Consider the following 20,067-nt stretch of genomic DNA (forward strand, 5'->3'; position numbering starts at 1 on the left):
GGCAACGACGCTCTTGTTTTCGTGTTGCTGCAAGGGACGGTGAGTCGGTGACAAGAACAAAGCAGGCCCGGCAAATTTGGAGCCTGCTTCAAGCAACAACAACAAAAAACCAGAAACAACGTTTAGCAAAACGAATATCCCGTGGATGTGCTCTCTGATAAACGGAGGGACGGTGGCTGAATAATCCGAACGTTTTCAAGAGATCGATCTCAACGAGCATCCCATGATCGCGCACGTACAAGCGAAGGCGTCGCGCATACATGCGCCGTGATGGCCATAAATGCCGCAGGCGATACGTTGAAATTAAGATCGAGGTGGCCGTGGAGTAAATCGCGGGAGGATATCACGTGACTATGGACGAAAACGCTCGTGCGCATTGATAGCCGCGGTTAACAACTCCCGTATTAATTCGACCACTTGTGCGCACGAAGCCACGAACCTACATGTCCATTGCAGTGCCTCCATGAACGGCGGTGATGGCTTTGGACTGGATTACTTCTTCCGATCAATGAAGAAAATGAAATCGAAGCTGGGATAGCTGGAGATATGGCCAGATTTGTCGTTGCCAGTTCGTGCGCGCGTACGTACAGCGGCAGACAGGGCTTGCCGCGCGAATCCGGGGGCGTCGCGGACCACGCACGTACATGCCCGACGACGTGCGCCGCACAACCGCGACGTCCAATCCAATCCACTGCTCACCACGCCGTCGTCGCGTCCCTCTACTCTACCCGACGCGACGAAGAAGACGACGTGCGGGAAACTGCGACCTCTCTGGCGACTGGCCGTGAGAGTGGCAAGTCAAACGCATGCTTCGCGGCTACCAAGCGACACCGACTCGCGAGTGTTCCAGGGGAGCAGTGTATTTTAAAAGGAATTTCTTTGAGCTGGCGCCAATTTGTGACTACGAAAAAATCTGCCGCCGCTACAATCGTGCAGGAATACAACGGACTGGTCGTGCGTTTAATTATGAGTTGACATTCAGGGTCAGCGCTAATCAATACCAAGAGCTATAGTATTTTTATGGTGTTAATACTAAAAGGTCAGAGCACTTGTAATCAACAGGTCAACCACCAGATGCATCTATATGGTTGAATATGTGACATTCGTAAGCAAAATTGCGGGGATTGTTTTCTCCGCGAGAGTTATCCCACGAAAACCAGACAGAAAGCATGTCCCCCGATAGACGACGGTGATTTCAAACTTTCCAAACACTTGTGTTCTTGCAACAACCTTAAGTTAAAGTTGAATTTTGCTTCTGTCCTAGAAATGCAAACATAGGAGTACTTTAGTTATGGAGTGTGTTTATCAATAAAATGTTTGGTTTGATGAACCGCCTAGTTTTATTATTCCTTTGTTAGTAGATGATGTAAGTGTCCTTTGATTAATAAAGGTTTTGGGAGTTCCAAAAAAAAAATTCAATTAATAGTTGACATTCAGGTCAGCGCTAGGCAATGTGATGAGCTATTATGGTGTTATTAATCTCTAGTCAGAGCACTTGAAATCAACAGGTCAACGACCAAATGAATTTAAACGGTTGAATATGTGACATTCGTACCCCAGTATCTGCGAGAACTTTCTCAGGAAAACTAAAAACATGTCCACCGACCACCGATACACAATGCTGATTTCAAAATTCCTAATTACTGAGTTTGTATTTTTAACACAAAGAAGTTTTTGTCTAGTTAACCAATATTACTCGATCATTTTTATGTGGTTCCGCTCGCAATGATCCTCTGACACTAGGGGTTACATACTTACATATAGTGTGCGTACCTAATATGGAGTCTTCTTTTGCGTGTGGAGGAATCGTTAACCCTTAGGGCTTTATTTCGGAAAAATGGCTCTAGCATAATCAGCCTAGAGGCTGCTCTTGAGGAAACTAGGTGCAAGGTCCATCCAACCAGATGTATCTTTCGTCCGTATAGCTTTATTAATTTAAAGCATAGCATCATGCCTTCAATTTTTTATTTTATGAAAACAAGACGCGGTTAGGTCGGCCGTGACCAAAGCGGTCGAAAAAGACGTCCCATTTTTGCAACAACCTTCAGTTAAAGTTGAATTTTGCTTCCGTCCTAGAAATGCAAACATAGGAGTACTTTAGTTAAGGAGTGTGTTTATCAACAAAATGTTTGGTTTGATGAACCGCCTAGTTTTATTATTCCTTTGTTAGTGGATGATGTAAGTGTCCTTTGATTAACAAAGGTTTTGGGAGTTCCAAAAAGATAATTCAAACACGGGCTTCGAATTTCCTGTGACAAAGAATCAGATACTCATATAGTTCATCAAGCTTGGGGATTAGTGGGTTCGCAAATCTGTCTATTAACTCTAGACCTAAAACTAAAATCTAAAACTCTAACACATAAAAGATACACGATGTGAGTTGTTGTTGTTTACAATGGTGGTTAAATTAAGGCTACAATGAATCTAGTCGAGGTTGACCGTGTAAACCATTATAAGGTGCATATCAAATTTCCTTCGTATTTGGCCTTGCATAGATGGTGAATTCAATTAATAGTTGACATTCAGGTCAGCGCTAGGCAATGTGATGAGCTATTATGGTGTTATTAATCTCTAGTCAGAGCACTTGAAATCAACATGTCAACGACCAAATGAATTTAAACGGTTGAATATGTGACATTCGTACCCCAGTATCTGCGAGAACTTTCTCAGGAAAACTAAAAACATGTCCACCGACCACCGATACACAATGCTGATTCCAAAATTCCTAAATACTGAGTTTGTATTTTTAACACAAAGAAGTTTTGGTCTAGTTAACTAAAAACATGTCCACCGACCACTCTTCAACGCATCCATAGATACTTGTATCTGTATTGATTTTAACGTAGTCCACCACACGAGGTCTCCATCCATAGCCTGGAAAAACTTTGGCTTGGAGATGAGGTACTTTAGGGCATCTCCAACCGGGCGACCCATCCCGCGCCCGCGCGTCCGGATGGGTCGAAACGGACAAAACCGCGGCCCAGCGCGCGGACCCATCCCTAAAACGGATGGCCGCGGCGTCCGGGACGACCCAAACCCGGCCCAAATCTTGGACGAGTTTGCGTGGCCGCGGACGCGAAAGGCTGGTCGCTCGCGTCCTCCCTTGTCCGCCCCCGGCCCGCTCGTCCGCCTCCCAAAACAGAAAACACTCCACTGTACTCCCAAAACCTAGAGATGGCCGACGAAGCGACTGCCGCCGCCACCGCCCCCGACACCACCGCCACCATCGAAGAGGAGGCACCCGCGGCCGTTGCCGCTCCTGCCGTGGAGGCGGCTCCTGAACTGGCGGTGGCCGAGCTCCCCCCGGGCCGCCGACGAAGAAGGCGAAGGCCGAGCTCACCCGGAGCGAGAGGAAGCTCGAGAGCGGGAAGAGGGCGACCGGCGCAGGCGCTGGACCAACGGAAGAGGAAACCGCTGCCGAGCTGGAGCGGCGGCGGGCGGCGGAGCGGCTTCTCCAACTCCGGACGGAGGCGAAGAGCGATCTCCTTCAAGAGCAGCGAGGCCATGCTATTTTACGGCCACCCGGCGCTCGGCCAGCACATGATCATCCCCGGCACCGGCGCGGCCTCGGTGGGGAGCTCGGCCTCCTCCGTGACCCGGCCCCTTCCTCCAAGGTCAAGCTGCCCCGCCGACCGCCCTATTTGGGCACGAAATGGGGGCGCATGGGCGGCGGGCGTACCGGTCACGGGATGGGTCACCGGAGGTGGCGAGTCCATGACGGGGCCGTCACCTTCGTCCATTGACCTGAACCGTGCGCCGGCGAACTCCAAAGGCCCGAAGAACCTGGGAGCCGCTGCGACGTCCGGTGCACGCAACCTGTTCGACGATATGTCGGCCGCGCGCGCGCAGGCACCGTCCGCCGTGCAGGCCCCTCCGTCTTTCGCGCAGACAATGCCGACGACCCTTCCATATCTCAATTGCAATTTTTATATTTTTCTCAAACTATGACACATTTTATTTGATTTATCATGGTACATTTGATAATATTGTATGGTATTTGATAATATTTTATGTTTCCTATATATTATTTTATGTTTACGAGATATTATTATATATCAAAGTGAATACGTGGCCGGAAGGACCTATTTTCCAAAGAAATAGGCCAAATGGCCAAATGGCCAAATGGGTGGCCGCTGCGTTGGGCGCAGGACGCGACCCAAACGGACGCGCGGACGCGGGGCTCCGTCCGCGCGTCCGCTCGGGCACGCAAACGGCCCAAAACGGACGGCCCAGCGCGTCCGTTTGGGTCGCCCGGTTGGAGATGCCCTTAGAGCATCTCTAGCCACGTCCCCCAAATCAATTTGGGGCGCGCCGGACCAAAAAAACCGTTTTAACCGCGTTCCCTAAAGCCCATTTTTATCCTGCGCGCCCCGATACGGTGTCCGGCGCCCCGAGCCCGTCCCCGTCCCACAGGGGACGCTCTGGGCACGCCGAACACAACGAAAAGCGAGGCGGGGAGTGGCGGGCCGACCCGTCAGCGGCACAGTTAATTTTAACCTAACCGTCGCCTACCTCGCGACGGAAGTTATTCGCGCGCAGTGACACACGGCGGCATCTTTGCCTTAATGGCGACGGAGGGGCGGGCGAGACGTCTCGTCGGTCGCTGCGCAGCCTCCACGCGTCGCCGGCGTTCGCACGCCACCGCCCGTTCCCGCGCGATCTTCCCGCCTCTTCTCGCCTGTTCCCGCGCTTTCTTCCCGACGCCGACGTCTATAAAAGGTCTCCCGGCTCAATGGTAGCCACCACACCCCGCCGGCAACAAACACATCCCTCATCGCTCCACCGTCGTCTCCTCCACCACCAGTGGCAATGACGAACCGCCCCGGCGCTGGCCACTTCCCTCCACCGCCGTCTCCTCCACTTCCAGTCCCGGAATCACAGGTCGACACCGACCCCGCGGCCCGGGAAGAGCGGCGGCGCCGAAGGATGCAGTACTGGCGTGCACACCGTCAGCAGCGGCGGGAGGTACTCGAGCAGCAGGCCCGCCAGCAGCGTGAGGCGGCGCAGGCGGCGGATCTAGCGGCGTTCTGCGCCCATGGCCCCGCTGCTGACGAGGCCGCGACGGCAGCAGCGTGGCACGAGCAGCAGTGCGATACCGTTGCGGCGTTCGACGCCTCGACGGGAGAAGAGGCGCGACGGTGCCGGTACCGGGAGGAGATGAAGCAGCGGTGGGCTGATGAGCGCCGGCGCCAGCGCGATGAGCGGGAGGCGCTGTACCGTGAACGGCGGGAGGCGATCGAGCACCGGCGGCGGGACTCGATCGAGCGCCAGCAGCAGGTGGCGGCGGAGGAGCGTCAGCAGCGGGAGGCGACGCTGACGGCGATCTGGGGGAGGCGGGCGAACCAGTTGGCGGCGGAGGCCGACGTGTTGGCGGCGGCGATGATGGAGGTGCCAACAGATGTGGAGGAGGAGGCGACAATGGAGGAGGAGGAGGCCGAAGCGGCGGAGACCGAGGTGGAGGACGACGACGACGACGAGTTTGAGTGGTCCGACGACGACGGGCCGCACCCGGACGAGACGGCCGATCAGCAATGTGTGCACGTCGAGTCCTTCGATTCGGAGAAGAAGCTCCAGGACGACGGCCGTGCCCGCGAAGAGGCGCAGATTCGCCACGCCGTCGAGCTCTCCCTCCAGGCGGCGCAGCAGGGGAGGGCGGAGGAGGACGCACGGCTGGAGCGGCGGCGTCTGGCCATCGCCCAACGCAAGGAGAGGAGGCGCGCGCAGGAGGAGCTGCGGCGTAGGGGAGGCGACGACGGGGCGGGGTCGTCGAACGCACCGCCGGGCGGTCAGTAGTCTAGGTTTAGATGAAATCTATCCGTTTTCATTCAAACTTTGTAATATATAATCAAATCTGAATGCAAACCTTTATTTTCGTGCACCAATATTTATTTGGGGGCGGCGCTTGAGGGAGGCGGCTGGGGAGCGACGTCCCCCAAACGCGGCACGAACAAAACACGTCCCCCAAATGCTCAATCCGGAGCGTTTTGGTGGACGGTTGAAAGGATCGTATGCCGCACCTAGGGGGGGGGGGGGTGAATAGGTGCTAACCAATTTTTAGTTCTTTTTCAATTTAGGCTTGACACAAAAGGTAAATTCTCTAGATATGCAACTAAGTGAATTTACCTATATGACAAGGATATCAACTAAGCAAGGTATAGCAACGCAATAGGAGATAGAGTGGGATAGAGGTAACCGAGAGTGGAGCACGCGATGACACGGAGATGATTCCCGTAGTTCCCTTCCTTTGCAAGAAGGTACGTCTACGTTTGGAGGAGTGTGGTTGCTACGCAAGCCAAACCAACAGCCACGAAGGCTTCACTCGGATCTCCTGTGAGCAACGCCACGAAGGCCTAGCCCACTTCCACTAAGGGATTTCCTCGAGGCGGAAACCGGGCCTTTACAAAGTTCTTGGGGCACACATCCACAACCAAATTGGAGGCTCCCAAATCTGTAACAACACAACAAATCAACAAGCATACATCAACAACAACAACTAGGGATCCAAAGAGGAACACTAGCAAGGGGGCCCTCAAGCATAAGAGGGGGAAATGAGAAACGCTTCGGTGAGGATGTAGATCGGGGTCTTGTCCTTCGATTCTCCAAAGCACAAGTGATTTGAGTGGTTGAGGGAGGAGATCCGATGGATTTGATGTTCTTGGTGGCTCAACAATGGTGTATGTTCTTTTTGGAGGGGGAATGAGCAACCCTAGCACTTTGGAGAAGAAGCCTTTAAAAAGCGGTTGCCGATGCAGTCGTTGGAGCCGTTGGAGAGGGGTGGCCGGTAGTACCGGCCAGATCGGGCCGGTACTACCGCTCCTAGGCGACGCGCACGGCCACTGGGAGGAGGCCACGTGGGCAGGTGGGCGCGGGCCGGGGGGGAGGCCGGAGCCTCCGGCCGGGGTACCGGCCGAGGTACCGCCGGGGCTCCAACCTCCCTGGCACTTGTACTGAGGCTCCACGCCCCAACCGGTACCATGGGCGGTACCAATGCCGGAGCCTCCGGCCGTGGCCAGGCCGGCGGTACCGCCCAGGCCTCCGGCTCCTTCTCCCCTTTGCTTTTCTCTTCTTCTTCTTATTTCTTCCTTTCTTCTTTTCTTTCTTTTCTTTCTTTTCTCTTCCGAAATCTTGCACGCTCTTCACACCTTGGGCATCTAGAGAATGTAGTACCCTACAAATCTTATAAACCGAAATGTTCATATATTATCATTGTCATCAACACCAAAACTACATTTAAAATGAGATATGATCTTTCAATCTCCCCCTTTTTGGTTTCTTGATGACAATATAAGATTTGCAAATGAAATGAGTATATGAGCAATCAAATTATAAGACGATGTAATAAGCTCCCCCTAGACATGTGCATAGAATTATCATTTGAGTAAGAGGCACATAATCTAGGAACAAAATACTCAAGTAAATACGAATCACCAACAAGTGCAAAGATGCTTAGTAAGCAAATAAATTCATCACTTGTATAGAGAAGAGACAACCATATGTGAGTAAAGACAAGTGTTGAGTTTAGAGATCATACCACATGAAGTTCACTTAGTCTTTACCATAGATTAGGTCTGGAATTAAAACTCGAAACTCGCGAGCTAAATGAGTAACTCGCAACTCGACTCGCCTCGACTCGAACTCGGTGTATAACGAGCCAAGCCAAGTTTCATATTTTATCGTTAAACAAGTTCAAGCTAAACGAGCCGAGTTCATCAAACTCGTGAGTAGCTCGTTTAGCTCGATAAAAATGAAGTCGGCCCAAGCCTGTCAAAATGGGCAAGTATATTTGTAGTTTCTCAACTTGGCAATCTTATTCTCGTGATATATTGATCGGTGTGGTTTATATTGTTCTGGTACCATAATCCTAATGTTTATTGTTCATCATTAATGCCAAAATATTCGAAAAAATATATTATATATTTTACATGTTCTATTTGATAGTTTTAAACGAGCTACTCGTGAGTTACTCGCGAGTTTTGCGAGTCGAGCCAAGTTTCAAATCCAGACTCGATTGCTAAATGAGTCGAGTCGAGCTAACTCGATTGTTGACCAAGCTTTAGCGAGTCGAGCCGAGCTGGCTCGGCTCGGCTCGAATTCCAGCCCTACCATAGATAGATAGATAGATAATGTCTCATACATAAATAGATAGCCCCTATGTCGCACACACATAGATAAGATACATAAAACATGATAAGTAGTTCTCAACAATAGATAACCATAAGTCACAAGCATAAAGAGTCAAAGAAAACGCAAGCTTGTGACTTCCCATGCAAATCCCGAACCTAATAGAACTCTTCTCCCCTTTGACATCAAGATGCCAAAAAGGTTGAAGAGCGATGCTACCGTCCCTAGGCATCAAGGAAGTCCTCGGCAACATCGGAGTCGACATCATAGGAGGGACCATCCTCGCCATCAGACCACTGGCTATGAGCAGAAATCCACTGAGGCTTCGGAAGAATATTCTCTTCAGATCCTGGAGGAGACACTTCCACACCAAGCTTTGTCATGATGCTCTTCTGACGGCGTCGGGCTTTCTTCTCTGCCACATAGGCGTCAAACATACGCTCCTGAATGTCGAGCTGGAGGCAGAAGGTCTTCTTTACCTTGATCTTGAGCTTGGTGTACCAAGAGGGCTCGAGCATGGGATCATATGCGGAGTGAGCCGGAGGTGCCCCAAGAGCCATATGAGCAATGAAGCCATCAAACCGGCGAGCAGGAGCAGTGGAAGGATCTGCGGGACCTGCCGAAGGAGCTCGCTGGGGCGAAGGAGGCTGCAGGGGCTGAGGTAGAAGCTAGGAGCTCATGATCTTTGATAAGAAGGTTCTTGCGTTTATGAACAGTGAGGGATGAAAATGGTTCCAGAATGGCACCCTCAAATTTCTGACGCCACACCTCAGAAATAAGCTTCATGATGAAAGGACCAAAGGCAGGAGACCTCTTCTCAACCATACGCAAGAAAATCTGGTTCCACATGCAATCCATGACATCCATCTTCACACCCTTGCCCTTTCGGAGATGAGTTTGAAGCATCAAGTCAATGACAAAGGAGTGGATCTCATCAACATTACCCACTTTGACGGCAACAGTCTCACGGTAGATGCCAAGCATAATATCATAGACGGGTTGGAGACCGGAAGTGAATCCAAGCTTGCATCGACCGGGCATATAGAGCGGCTCAAGAACATCTTTGGTGCTTGCATTAGAATGCCCGTGAAACCTCCAACCACTATCAGTGTCATCTTCACAATTTTCCGGAAGAGGATAGCCAAGAATCTGTCCAAAGGTGCTCCAAGTGGTAGTGAGTACCTCATCACGAGTCATCCAAGTGATGGAGCGAGCGTCATCCTCATGAAAATAGACTGTGGCAAAGAACTGAGTCACAAGGTAAGGATCATAGTTGCATTGGAAAGTCATAATGGGAAGCAAACCAAACTCACTTCAAATGGTCAATGTTGATATACCGTTGATCAACCACCTTCACCTTGTTGGGAGAATAGACTTCATTGAATATGCGTTCTTGAACCTCGGTGTAGAAGTGGCGGTTGCGAGTGCGAGAAGACCGAGGCCCCAAATAGGGATTAGCGGTGCGAATAGCCATGTATGCATGAAGGCGGACGCCACCATAAGACTTAATATCCGGTTTCCCTTTCTTTTTATTTGCCAAAGAAGCCCCACGAGCAGTAGTGGCACGGGGTAACACTTCATCTTGTTCAACAAACTCATCCTCAAGAATTGGAACCCCTCGCCTTTTCCGTGATTTTGCCGAACCAGAACCACTAGCACCTGTGAAATAGACGAACAGAGCCGAGGGACATATGGGATAAGGATACAAGCTCATCTCTAAATAACAAAATTTTGACCCAAAATACACATGCATGATGGTAAGAAAAAAAAAAGGCCACACACTATAGGTAAAAAAATGCTACAAAGAAGAGGTTAACGGTGCTACATACTAGAGGATATAGATCAGCAATAGATACAACCTCTTAGAGTAAGATTTAGCCAAAAATCTAGGCATGTAGAACCAATAACCAACACACATGTGAGCCAAAAATACGAGCAAAATACACGGGGGGAGAGGCTAATACCGGGAGCCATGGAGGAGGAGGGGTGGGGGAAGGCTCCCACGGAGCCGATCCGGCCGGAGAAGGGCCGGAGGATGGCCGGGGAGCCGGCGGCGGCGCGCGGGCAGGGCCGTGCCGAGCGGATGTGCGATAGGGGATGGGGGAGTGTGTGTGGTGGAGGGTGCGTGTGTGCTGGGGGCGGGTGGAGGTGTACCGGCCCGAGGCCGGCGGTAGTACCGCCCAGGCCTCAGCGGTACTACCGGCCTGGTCAGGCCCGGGTCGGCAGGCCATCCGTTTTTTTTTTGTTTGTAGGCTGTTTTTGTTAAACCAAATCCCCCTTTTTTTTATAAAGACACCCTCTTAAAGCAAACAATTTTGATATGCAATTTTTGAGACGAGCTTGTGCAAGATATAGAATGTTTGAGAGGTGAGAGAAAGGTTTAGGATGGACACAAAGAGAGGTATGGTAATATGAACTCAAGTTTGCAAGGGCAAATCAATAGAAGCCAAACATTGAGCCAATTCCCATAAAACAAAAGATAGGCAAATGAAGTCCAAAAAAAATCCAAATTGCTCCAACTCTTCATAAAGAAGAGTGTGGTGGCCTAGGCCACCATATATGAGTGTTAAGGCATGGCACCGCGAAGATATATCTTGGGTCCAAACCAATACTCATCATTTAAGCTCACATATCAACATATGATATAACGAGAATGAAATCTTTAATGTTGGCATTATGGGGGAGGGATAGCTCAATAATTTAAACCGCACTCCCCCTATTTCCATGCCTACATCTAAACCAAATAAAGTTTTGAGACGGAGGTGTGTTTGCAAGATGGTCAAGCTATACTCCTTGAATCAATGATATTTAGCTCATTCCTCAAATAAGAGAACCTTGCTTCATCAAGAGGCTTCGTGAATATATCGGCAAGTTGATCTTTGGTAGGAACATAGATAAGCTCAATATCACCCCGGGCAACATGATCCCTAATGAAATGATTCCGGATCTCAATATGCTTCGTTCTTGAATGTTGCACCGGATTATAGGCAATCTTGATGGCACTTTCATTGTCACATAATAGAGGCACTTTGTCACAAATGACACCGTATTCCTTTAAAGTTTGCCTCATCCATAACAATTGAGTGCATCCACTTGCGGCGGCAACATATTCGGCTTCGGCGGTGGAGAGAGATATACAATTTTGCTTCTTAGAAGACCAACACACCAAGGACCTACCAAGGAATTGGCAAGCCCCGGAAGTTGATTTCCTATCATCCTTGTCACCCGCCCAATCCGCATCGGTATAACCATTGAGAATAAAGCTTGAGCCTTTGGGGTACCAAATACCATATCTTGGGGTATCAACCAAATATCGAAAGATTCTTTTGAGAGCCATCATGTGGCTCTCTTTGGGAGAAGCTTGATACATTGCACACACACCAACACTCAACACTATGTCTGGTCTAGATGGACAAAGGTAAAGTAAGGATCCAATCATGGAGCGATATACCTTTTGATCCACCTCTTTACCATTGGGATCTAGTGCAAGATGACATTTGGTAACCATAGGAGTGGCCACACCCTTCATCTCGGTCATCTTGAACCTCTTGAGCATGTCTTGGAGATATTTTGCTTGGTTGATGAAGGTTCCTTCCCTCAATTTCTTGATCTCAAAACCAAGGAAGAACTTCATCTCTCCCATCATAGACATCTCAAACCTATCGGTCATAAGCTTTGAGAATTCATCATTGAAAGCTTTGTTAGTAGACCCAAATATAATATACTCAACATATAATTGGCAAACGAAAAGCTCCCCATTGACCCTCTTAGTAAAAGAGTGGGGTCGATTAGCCCAACATCAAACCCACGGTCTACCAACAATTCCTTAAGGTGCTCGTACCAAGCTCTAGGAGCTTGTTTGAGACCATAAAGTGCGTTATCAAGCTTGTAGACATGGTTAGGAAAGTTGAGATCCTCGAACCCCGGGGGTTGCTTAACATAAACCTCTTCATGCAAAGGACCATTAAGAAAAGCACTTTTCACATCCATTTGTTGTAACTTAAAGTTATGATGCGAAACAAAAGCAAGAAGGATACGGATGGACTCAAGGCGAGCCACGGGAGCATAGGTTTCTCCAAAGTCAATACCCTCAACTTGAGAGAACCCTTGAGCCACCAATCTTGCCTTGTTCCTCACAACATTTCCAAACTCATCTTGCTTGTTCTTGAAAATCCATTTAGTGCCTATAACATTGCGGCACTCCTTTGGCTTCTTAACTAAAGTCCATACTTTGTTGCGCTTGAAGTTATTGAGTTCTTCATGCATAGCTTCCAACCAATCCGAATCTTCAAGGGCTTCAAATACTTTCTTGGGTTCCACTAAGGAGATATAAGCATGATGATGGCTAAAATTCGCCAATTGCCTTCTTGTGGAAACCTTTGCCCTTACATCACCAAGAACCTTGTCATGTGTGTGTCCAAGACGCTCAAGTTGCCTTTCTCTTCTTGCTAGTCGACGGGTCTCGATCTCCTCCTTGGTTCTTCTTGGCCTTGGAGGTGTCACTTGATCAACTTGATCATTTGGGTCCCCGTCTTGACCTTCCACTTGAGCAACCACAATTTCTTGTGAGTGCTCAACATCATGTGCTTGATCTTGGACATCATTTGGTGCGGAGAAAATATAAAATGGATACTCGTCGGAACCATCATGAATTCTTGGTAGATCTTGACCTTGATCTTGTCCTTGGTCTTGCCCTTGATCTTGTCCTTGATCTTGCACACTAGAGGGAGGGTTTTGTTCTTGTTCTTGGGTTGGTGCATCATTTGCTTCACTTGATGGGGTTTGTTGATGTTGAGAAGATGAGGGCTCCACCATGGTAGAGCATAGTCCTTCCCGAGACGCCACACCGTGTCCCTCAATGGGGCGGAAAAATCCCACACCCATTCTTACTATGGCATCTTGGGGTATTTCATCACCTGCACAAACATCAACTTGCCCCACTTGGGAGCCATCATTTTCTTCGAACCTCACACTACAAGATTCAATGATAATCCCGGAGGCTATATCAAAGATTCTATAAGTGTGAGACTCGGCACCGTAACCAACAAATATACCCTCCAAAGCTTTAGGAGCGAATTTAGATAAACGAACTCCTTTGATTTTGTAGAAACACTTACACCCGAACACCTTGAAGTATGAGATATTAGGCTTGTTCCCGGTGAGTATTTCATATGGAGTCTTGTTCAAGCACTTGCGGAGATAGAGCCGGTTGGAGGAGTGACAAGCGGTGGAGATGGCTTCGGCCCAAAAGTTATAGCGGGATTTATACTCCGCCATCATAGACCTCGCCATATCCATAAGAGTCCGGTTCTTCCTCTCCGCAACACCATTTTGTTGAGGGGTGTAAGCAGCGGAATATTGATGACGAATCCCCTCATCACTAAGAAAATCATTGAGTGTGTAGTTCTTGAACTCGGAGCCGTTGTCACTTCTTATTGCCATAATGAGGAGGTTGTGTTGGCGTTGCACCTCGGTGGCAAAGTCAATGAATATTTGTTGAGTCTCATCTTTCGTCTTGAGAAAGTAGACCCAAGTGTATCTTGAGTAGTCATCGACAATCACCAAGCAATGTTTCTTCGCACTAAGACTTGCATGAGTAACGGGACCAAAGAGATCCACATGAAGGAGCTCCAAGATCCTCTTGGAAGAGATAATGGTCTTGCTTGGATGCGGAGAGTCATGCATTTTGCCTTCAACACAAGCCCTACAAACACGATCTTTGGCAAAAGACACATTTTCCATTAGACCCACAATATGGTTCCCCTTGTGAAGACTTTGCAAAGTTCTCATGTTGACATGGGCTAGGCGGCGATGCCACAACCAACCCACGTCCGCCTTTCCGAATAGGCACATCGCACTTGTCGTGGTGGTCCCCGAAAAGTCCACCACATACAAGTTGTGTTCGCGATACCCAACGAAAGCGACTTTTAGAGTCTTGCTCCACAAGAGAACCACAATATCATTATCAATAAAGACGGCGAAACCCATCTTGCCAAGGGCGGAAACGGAAAGCAAATTGTAACCAAGGGTTTTGACAAGCATGACATCCACAAGAGTAATGTTGTGTGCAACCACAACCTTGCCAAAACCCAATACCTCGGATGTAGAATTATCGCCAAAGGAGACGGTGATATCATTAATGTTAGGCCTCAACTCCTTGACGAGGTTCTTGCCGCCGGTCATATGACTTGTACATCCACTATCAAGTACCCATTTTGAACCTCCGGCGACATAGTCCTACATGAGATCAATTCTTGGATTTAGGTACCCATTTCGCAATGGGTCCTCTTTTGTTAGCAACAAGGGTCTTTGGGACCCAAATAGACCAAGCAACATAACTATCATATGGGCCAACATATTTAGCATAAACATCACCATAATAATCTTTAAATAAAACATAGTGAGGGTTAGCAATTCCCGCATCATCATCATTCATGGTTTTGCCCTTGGAGGCTTCACCATTAGTGACGTCTTTCTTCTTCTCTTGTGCGGGCTTGGCCTTTTGCTTGTTCGCCTTCTTTTCCTTGGCATTAAAACCAAGGCCATCCTTCCCATTGTTTGATCTTTGCTTACTCAAAAGATCATCCAAAGAAAGTTTACTTTGGGGAGAGGAGGCCTTAGCAAGTTCATCCTTCAACCTAGCATTTTCCTCAACAATATTTGCATGATCACATAGAGGAGTAGAGGAACTAGGCACATCATATGAAGCAAGCCTAATTTGAAGTTGCTCATAGGATTTGGATAGGAGAGTGAATTCACTCTTCAAAGCTTTGTGAGCTTTGTCTAGTTCATCTAGATCCTTCACGAGTTTCTCATGATCAACCTCAAATTTGGCCTTTTCCTTTTTAAACACTTTAGACTTAGCCCTAGAAAGATCTCTAGCTTTAGTGAGCTTGTTAATTTTATCTTGAGGCTCTTCAAGAGTTTCTAGCCTCTCCTCAAGAGAAGCTATAGTTTCTTGACTTTCCTCAAGAGCATTTTTAAGAGCATGGATTTCGAGAGAGTCTTCTCTCTCTATTTGACCCTTTTCTCAAGCATAGCACTTTGTTGAGCTAAACGAACCATGAGGTTTGAAACATGCTTTTTAGTGTTACCTTGTAGGTTGAGAATGAAATCATCAAAATCTATTATTTCTTGTTTCACTTTTAGACTAGCATCATCAACCCCTAGATCACTAGATATGTTAGGCATAGAGGGACTAGGAGATGATACCTCGGAGGATTGAGCCATGAGGCAACTTTCTTCCTCCACATGAATGACCTCATTGGGGGATTCACTTGGTGATGAAGAGTTAGTGGAGAGGGAGGCAAGAGCGACCAATCCATTAGAGGTTGCATCTTCTTCATCATCAATATCATCATCTCCGGAGGTATACTCTTCTTGAGTTGATAGCACAATAGGTGTGTCCAAGGAGGACCTTGCCATGAAGCAATGTGCATTCTTGATATGAGGGTTCTCATTGGGAGATTCAAAGAGAGATGAAGAGGGTATGTTGGTGGTGACGATGGCGGCCAATTCCTTTGAGCTTTCTTCATCTTCATCACCACTAGAACTTTCAACTTCATCGGATGAATATTCTTCCCTTGTTACTAGCACAACTCTTGAGGGCCTCTTGCCCTTCTTGGTCTTGTTGTTGTAGAACTTCTTGTTGGGGGCTTTTGAATATTTGCCCTTTGTGTCCTTGCTCTTGTCCTTGGGAATGAGCCTCCCATTATGAAGCTCTCTATTTTCATAGGGGCATTCGGCAATGAAGTGGCGCTTGTCATCACAATTGTAGCAAGATCTTGTCTTTGGACCAAAGCTAGTGAACCCACTTTTGTTGTTCCTCTTGATGTTGTCTTCCTTGGCCTTGGAGGGATCAACCCAAAAGGATTTTGCATGGAAGGCCATGTGATCATGGTAGTGGCATTGCAAATCTTCCGGATAGGACATACTCCAAGATGCCCTATAAGATTCTTGAGGTATCACTTCTTCACCGGAGTTGATCACCAAGGCAAGGTTGGAACCTTTTGCCATCCCAAGAGCACGATTGCGAGAATCATGAGAGGTTTCCTCAAGCACCTTGAGAGCTTGCATCTCGTGCACGACTTGTTGAGAGGTGAGAGAGGAATAGCACTCCCTTCCCACAAGAGTCTTGACATCAATGGGTGCAAATGGCATCATGCATTCAATGTACTTCTCCTTGATCCAAGAGTCATTGATGTGGGTGGCACCAATAAGCCGGAAGGCATCGGCAACCGTGACAAGTCTTCCATACATGACTTCATGATCTTCATCCGGTAGCCTCAAGAACCCTTCGGCTTTATTCTTAAGAGCATTATACTTGTTCCTCCTTGTGCTGTCACTTCCAATGCAACTAGCGGCCAAGCCGTCCCAAGCTTCCTTGGCGGTGGTGTAGTTCCGGACACGATGCAATTCCGGTGTCCCCACACTAGTTTGAATCATGTGTAGGGCGGTGTTGTTGAGTTGACTATCAATTGCTTCTCTTCTAGTCAACTTGTCGGGGTTGTATGGCTTGAAGCCCTCCAAGATGATTCTCCATAGTTCGTTGGAGGCACTACAAACATGAGAGCGGAACTCAAATTGCCAAGTATCGAAATTATCAACGGAAAACTTAGGTGGGTCGCCCCGAATGTTCAAATGGGGATGGGGAACCGGTATATCGGGAGATAGGAAAGGTGGAGCTACTCGATTGTAGCTTTCACCTCCACTAGTTCCCCTAGGAGATGCACTGGTAGATTTGATAGTGTTTAAGTTATCACCTTCCACGGGTTTGGTAGATGAGGGTAAGTCCTAAGCATCTCCCTCATCTAACGCACCCGTGTCTTTTACCTCTACACTAGGAGCCTTGGGAAGGGCCGGAGCCAAAAGCTCGGCAATCATCTTTTCATGCTTTCCATTTGGGCTTCCATGGAGGACTTCAACGAATTGAAGTCTTCCACGGAGACCAACTTGGCGGCCCCTTCCGAGGGCTCCTCGTCCGGCATACTCTTAGGCGGTTAAGCCCGAAATAAGAGCCGAGGCTCTGATACCAATTGAAAGGATCGTATGCCGCACCTAGAGGGGGGGGGGTGAATAGGTGCTAACCAATTTTTAGTTCTTTTTCAATTTAGGCTTGACACAAAAGGTAAATTCTCTAGATATGCAACTAAGTGAATTTACCTATATGACAAGGATATCAACTAAGCAAGGTATAGCAACGCAATAGGAGATAGAGTGGGATAGAGGTAACCGAGAGTGGAGCACGCGATGACACGGAGATGATTCCCGTAGTTCCCTTCCTTTGCAAGAAGGTACGTCTACGTTTGGAGGAGTGTGGTTGCTACGCAAGCCAAACCAACAGCCACGAAGGCTTCACTCAGATCTCCTGTGAGCAACGCCACGAAGGCCTATCCCACTTCCACTAAGGGATTTCCTCGAGGCGGAAACCGGGCCTTTACAAAGTTCTTGGGGCACACATCCACAACCAAATTGGAGGCTCCCAAATCTGTAACAACACAACAAATCAACAAGCATACATCAACAACAACAACTAGGGATCCAAAGAGGAACACTAGCAAGGGGGCCCTCAAGCATAAGAGGGGAAATGAGAAACGCTTCGGTGAGGATGTAGATCGGGGTCTTGTCCTTCGATTCTCCAAAGCACAAGTGATTTGGGTGGTTGAGGGAGGAGATCCGATGGATTTGATGTTCTTGGTGGCTCAACAATGGTGTATGTTCTTTTTGGAGGGGAATGAGCAACCCTAGCACTTTGGAGAAGAAGCCTTTAAAAAGCGGCTGCCGATGCAGTCGTTGGAGCCGTTGGAGAGGGGTGGCCGGTAGTACCGGCCAGATCGGGCCGGTACTACCGCTCCTAGGCGACGCGCACGGCCACTGGGAGGAGGCCACGTGGGCAGGTGGGCGCGGGCCGGGGGAGGCCGGAGCCTCCGGCCGGGGTACCGGCCGAGGTACCGCCGGGGCTCCAACCTCCCTGGCACTTGTACTGAGGCTCCACGCCCCAACCGGTACCATGGGCGGTACCAAGGCCGGAGCCTCCGGCCGTGGCCAGGCCGGCGGTACCGCCCAGGCCTCCGGCTCCTTCTTCCCTTTGCTTTTCTCTTCTTCTTCTTATTTCTTCCTTTCTACTTTTCTTTCTTTTCTTTCTTTTCTCTTCCGAAATCTTGCACGCTCTTCACACCTTGGGCATCTAGAGAATGTAGTACCCTACAAATCTTATAAACCGAAATGTTCATATATTATCATTGTCATCAACACCAAAACTACATATAAAATGAGATATGATCTTTCAACGGTTTGGGGGACGCGGCTGGAGATGCTCTTAAGCAAAGGTAGCGCATCTCCAGTCGTGTTTATTTTTTTTCGATAAAGGAAATATATTAATATCAAAAGATACCAATTACATCCAGTTTTTACAACAACACAATGCTCTAATGGCAGTACGAATGTACACAGCCAAAAAAGAGAAAAAGAAAAGTAAGAAAAAAAAGCCCAGCTATAGAATTCTAGCCATAAAACAACAGTACATCCACCACCAAGACAACACATGAAATTCATACTCTCCAAAAGCGACGCCTTCAAGAAGGGAACAGTGCACCAGCACCGTCGTCGCCCGATCAAAGATCTTAGGTTTTCACCCTGAAGATAGTCCTCGCTCTCAAAACAATGCTTTCAACAAGGTCATTGCCAGGTACAACCAGTTAAGGCTAGACCATGGGTTTTCACCATCAAAGGTACTCTGAACTTCACATGTGTTGTCGCCCCCACTTTCATACCACTGTTGTGAAGCTCGGAACACCAAGCAAGTGCCTCAGCAGAGCAGAGACTTGAACCTCCCTTAGCTAGTCCTTCAATCCTGCTTTCATGATATTCTCATCTTCTGACTTCACCACGGACCAAATGTCACTTGATGTCAACATATAAAATAGCTTCCCGCAGCACCCTCCAGAACCAAACAGTCAAAATAAATGCATGGGTCCGCACGACCGAATACCACCGATCCAACAAACTCCAGGCAATAGAAGCACTGTTACATTCGCCGATGGCGCCGTCTGGAACTCAACACTCCGGCCAGATCAAGAAGGGTAGTCCTCTGGCAGGTCTTCATCATTGCCCAAGAGAGACCCTAGGATGACCGCCTTTATTCATGTCGGCCCCCCACGCCGCCGACCATCCCAGGCTGGCCAAGGTTGCCACGGGAGACACCAAGCGCAGATCGCGTAGTCCGGAGACACCACTCACGCCTGGGAAACGCCGCCGCCGAACAGTCATCCCACCACCGCCGGTCGCGAACACCACGGAGAGGTGGGGAGAAGAGGACCTAGGGTTCCCTCTGTAGCCCGCCCCCACCCATATCTCTGCCGCTGGCATGGCTCACCACCGGAGGCGACCACCACCACTCGCCGTGATCGCGACGCCACACGGTCGAAGGCGCACGCCGGAGCGCCTCACCAGCCCTGCCCAGATCCGCCGCCAGGACCTGAGGAGGGCGCGAGGAACGCCCGGCCACCGCCGTCGTCTGCCCGGGCTTTGCCCGACAGATTCCTCCAGCGGCGGCGTGGGGGAGAGGACTCCACCGGTGGCGGCTAGTGTTTTGGGGTCGTGGACGCCCCCGAGTCGTCCTTGGCGAGGACGACGCAGGGGACACCATATGTGTTTTCAAAATTCTCTTATACTAGCCACCAATCGTGTTCATAGAGTGTACTGGATCAATACTCCCTTTGTCATGAACTATATTATCCCGATACTTCTAGATCACCCACATATATAACTGTGATAATCTTCGCCCGATCTATATCAGAGAACATCGGATCACATAAGAGATCCCTTGTAAAAGTTGCTGCCTGAAGCTGTGCCATCTTCAGTTCAAACCAAGTCCAAGCTTCAGTCCAGAATTTGTTAGTATGCATGCATGCAATGGATCAGAGCACGTGCATCATATCTTCGTTT

This window comes from Lolium rigidum, chromosome 1 (assembly GCF_022539505.1).
Source record: "Lolium rigidum isolate FL_2022 chromosome 1, APGP_CSIRO_Lrig_0.1, whole genome shotgun sequence".
NCBI classification, from domain to species: Eukaryota; Viridiplantae; Streptophyta; class Magnoliopsida; order Poales; family Poaceae; genus Lolium; species Lolium rigidum.